Raw genomic sequence first — 5,054 nt, 5'->3', positions numbered from 1 at the left:
TGACTGCAAGTCAGCCCGAGTGGCGAAGAGACCGCCTAAGGCACTGGGATCGTTAGAGTATTACGCATTGAATTATTTCTGCATAACGAAGTACCTGATTGTTTGGTTACTCATTGCATTATTTCTACATTGCCAAGTGCCTGATTGTTGCTTTACGCATTGCATTATTTTTACATTACACAGTGCCTGATTGTTGCGCTATATATTGCATTACTTTTCCATTGCAAAGTGCCTGATTCTAGCATTACGAAAAGCATAACATTGTATTCGGACTACAGTGGATAGTTTATAAGTGTTCATTAATATCAGCAGAACTTACAAGTCCTGGCTGGCCTAACAAGCGGCCAGGAGGAATATTACAAATACGCATATGTTGGATTTATATTGTGTGGTCTTATCCTATATCTTTTTATATAAAATGTATACTTGTTTTTATGAAAACGTGTGGAGTGCACTTGTGGTGTCATCATTGGGTTGCTGTGAGTGTGGTTGCAAATACTTTACACATTTGCCTTGAAGATAAGCCTATATGTTTCAAAGAACAAGGGAACCCCAATATTGTGATCCGGGGAATTAAGTACTTAGGAAAACAACGGTCAGGAGGAGGCCACTTCTGTCCTTGTGTAGCCTAGGCTACTGAAGTATTTTAGAAAGCGCTAGTCAGGTAAAACAAAGTAAAGTAGTTCAGGCAGGACTGATTATGCAGTATATGCTGAGACACAAGGTTTGGTATGACATCACATTTATTAACAGCATAAACGGAGTATCATAGTATAATTCTAGTAATAGTTCTGGTGCTCACACAAGAAGTGAAAGTGTGTGAAGTGAGGAGTGTTTGTGACATTAAAATTTACATCACATTGACAACAATATTGTGCAAAACTCCAATTTAGTTAGTTGCAGTAATAGATTTTTGGTTGTAATGGTCAACGGTGTTTCGATCTCATTAGTGTGAGATCAACATCAGGACGAGACAAATGTGAGCAGGTAGAACCGGAGTGGGCCGGATAGCCGGTATGGAGAATCGTCAGCGAAATCTCAATTCAAACAGGAGCAAGCTTTCCAATTACTCTGAGGACATGGTGGTAGTTTTTATTAGCGATAGAGTTGTATTCGCCGAAGAGTTGGAGGTTGAGCTGGGCAATAAATCATGAGTGAGGAGGCCACTGGTGCTACAGCTGATGAAAAATGGAGGAACCAGGAGTCCCGGGCGGGTGGTCGGACTACGCCAAGCAAGGTTGCAGGGGAATTGATCTTTGAAAGTAACTGCAGGCGGAGCGCGACAAATCAGCATGGATCGGGAACAAATCACCAATCTCAAATACTCCAGTCGCCTCCTCCTGACCATTGTTTTCTTAAGTACTTGAAGATAAGCCTGGCTACCGTGCCAAGTTACCAAGGGGTTGGGCGGGGCTATCTCAGCAGGTGTCCTTCTTTTCCCTGAAATGGAAACGTGGGTCCCTATTTGGCCTAAGGTACATACCTCAGCCAACCAGGAATCCCGGGTCTAACAGTAATTCACATTTTTGTTCCCATTAGTGAATTGCATGCCTTCAATAGTACTTGCACATGATGTACAATTTCCGCAGCGTCAATGTCCTTTGATGGGAGGCAATACAAGCATTGTTCATATTGATGGTATTGGTGTCTTCACTGACGTTTTCGTCCGTACCAGTTTGTCTTTGATGCTTTTGTTTTCTTCAGCACGAATACTGGTGTATCCTTAAATACTTCCAATCCCTTCACTGTATGCCAGTTTCTTTTATCAAATGTCTTCACTTCATTTGTGATCCCTGAGAAGGTAGTGACACAGACCAATGGCAGAGTTATGCGGGCTTTCGGATTAGGCCAGGAATTTTCAGGATGGAGGACCCTATTATTTAGAGACTCTACAGCTCGGGTTAAGACAGGGGAAATCATCCCGGATGGGTGTAGGGTAGAGAGAGGAACACGACAAGGATGCCCCTTATCACCTCTGTTTGCGATAGCCATGGAACCGCTGGCCGCTAAAGCCAGGACTGGACGCTGGTACAGCGGGCTGGAAGTAGAGGGACATATTCATCATAAAGCCTTGTATGCTGATGACTTAATTCTGTTTCTGAGAAACACGGAATCAGAACTAGAGGGAGCTAAAGAACTCCTCTAAGCGCCGGAAAAAGTTGCGGGCCTTAAGGTGAATTGGAGAAGATCAAGCTTGTTCCCTACTATGCAGGGGCGGGAGAAACTCCAAGCGGTAGAAGGGATCCAATGGGAAGAGAGATGCATCACATACCTAGGGGTAAAATATATCATGACAGAATGGATATTCTGGAGGGCAACGTGGGAAAGCTAATACGAGGAACAAAAGCAAATTTCGAGTTTTGGGGAACCCTTCCCTTGTCGCTGGCAGGCAGGACGCCCTCATTAAAGATGGTGACCCTCCCAAGACTCCTCTATGTCTTTGGAGTTCTACCAATATGCATCCCAGCAGATAGGTTTAAGCAGCTCCGAGGTATGGTGAGCCGGAAGACGAAGGGTAGCACTGACGACCTTAATGAGGCCCAAGGCAGAAGGGGGATTAGCGGTGCAAGATTATGAATACTATTACATTGCAGCTCAACTGAAATGGCTAATGAAATGGGTGGCTAGCCAACTTCGGGGAACAGTGCAGCAGGGAGATGGATGCCATGCACCAGACCTCCTATCTAGGATAGTGATGAAACTACCTGTATCAGAGAGAGAAGTGTCTGCGGAGGCACATGTCATCTACAAATGCTGGGTCAGAAGGTCGCAGAAAACTAAAGTGAGACACCCTTTTGCACCAGAGATTCCATTAAAATATTATCTGGCATTGCCTCCCAGAGCAGATTGGAGGTGGCTAGGGGCGTGGGAGGAAGCTGGAGTGCTTACCATAGGACAATTATACCAGGATGGCATGCAACTACCATTCGAAGACTTTAGCAAGAAAAATGAGATACTGAGAAGCGACTTCCTGCTTCATGCGGCTTTAACTCCTGAATTGCGTAAAAATTGGGGGGCTGGTTTAACTGAACCTGGGTTAGAAAAAGGTTGCCAATATGAGGTGTCGGCAGCACAGACGTTTAAGGCGGTCACCTGCTTATATAGAAGGTTGAGACATACAACACTCCTCCCACTTAATGAGCTCCAATAGAAATGGGAAGAGGACTTGGGATAACCTATGGAGGAAAAAGCATGGCGGGAGCTAACAGAAAGGGTCAGGAAAGTCACTAGAAATGTTCAATTCCAGCTCGTTACTTTTTACGTATTCCATGCGGCGCCTCTCACCTGAGGGCGCATCAATAAGTACTTTTACACGGACACAGCAGTGTGTCCCCATCGCGGTGAAGTAGGGGCGGAGTTTCTGCATATGTTCTGGAGTTGCCCGGAAATAGACAATTACTGGAGGGAGGTGACTTAAATCCTAGTGGAAATTACAGAGAAAGGCTTAACTATGGTAGCAGGATTCTACTTATTGCACACATTTCCACATACTTCTAAGAACATGGTCGCCTGCAAATTCAAAGACCTATGTTTAGTATGAACGAAGAGAGATATTATGAGTCACTGGAAAGCAAGGTGAGGTCCAAACATAAGAAGATGGAGAAAGGAGTTTTTACGATCAGCAGGTTGCGAGGGGACGATTCGCTTACGAAATGCTCGGCATACTGGGAGTGAAAAGGCGTTAGAAGCAGCCAGAGCGTGGGAAGCCTTAACGATGCAGTTAAAACAGCTCAATGATATCTAAGAAGAGGGTAACCGGGAATAATCGTGGGCAGTTGGTTGTACGAAAGTATGGTGGTCCATGCACGGGGGGGAGAGAGAGAGAAGGGAAATATGCCCCCAATGGAAGCCTTATCAAGAAATTGGAAGACAAGGGAGCTGGATGGAGGTTTCTGGAGGATGCAGATGCTTAATAACACAAGACATGCCTGGAGGCAAGAGGGTGGGGCTAAAGAGAGTGGGAGTTATCTGATAGGGGTTAATTTACTTACTAAACCATTTATTCACATGTGCATAGCAAACATCCAAAACAGACGAAATAAGGACATTTGGACACCGGCACAGTAATACCGAAATGAATATTCATGCCAAGAGAATCCTTATGTTCGATCGTTCAATAGAGAATATATAGCCGATGTACTGTGACATGTCTTCCAAATGCCCAATATAGTTTGTTTACAAAAAAAAACGAGGGCTAGGCTCGGCCTAAAGGTTTTAAATAAAGGTGCCTATTCCGCTTGGACCTAGTGCGCGTAGTATCTAGGAAAGTGTGGTGTATGATTATTGCTGGTGATTGCAAGGCCCGCCACGAGGCTGGGCTCGGGTTTTGACTCTACACTGGCATTGAGGAGGGATGACCCTGGCAGTGAGCAGCTTCATGACAGTGTGCACACACAGATGGCGTGTGCTGCTTGAGAGGTCTGCCTACACATTGCTAACAGAGAAATGCCACGGATGCAGCACTGGTGGAGGCCTATGGTGGCTTCCTCAAAGAAATGAGTGGGGGAGCTGCTGGTGCACTTGCCACAACAAGCCCAAAGCAGCACATTGAAAGCATGGTCCATCGGGGCGTGTAAGGTGAGACAGCCAGCAAGGTGTTTCAGAAACAGCACACCTGTGATGATTCCAGGACCACAGCAGACCAAGGATGAAAAATTCATCAGACCTGATATCCTTCAGGAAGAGTCTGAAGACCTTACTTTTTCAAGCCTAAAGATAAGCAGTGATTAGTTTTCTTTCTTCTGATTCCCCATGGCTGGCAGGAGGTTGGATGTCAGCGCCTAGACGCCTCTAGGTATTGGGGCGCTATATAAATCTATACTACTATAATAAAGGAAGAACTTTCAGTCTTTGAGGCGGGTAAACTCGGGAACCACAGCGCCAATCCACACACCCGATACACCGTTGGAATCGTCAGGGTGTGTAGATGGTTATAGGCTATATAAATGTTTCTAAAAAACGGTATTTAAAAAATTTACAGTGAAAAAAAAGTAGTCCCTCCGAAGTAGCGCCGGCCGCGACGTGCGTGCTCACGTCAGGAGCGCGGGAAGGAG

Source organism: Lissotriton vulgaris, chromosome 2_1 (assembly GCF_964263255.1).
Source record: "Lissotriton vulgaris chromosome 2_1, aLisVul1.2, whole genome shotgun sequence".
Lineage (NCBI taxonomy): Eukaryota > Metazoa > Chordata > Amphibia > Caudata > Salamandridae > Lissotriton > Lissotriton vulgaris.
Note: the sequence above shows the minus strand (reverse complement) of the source record.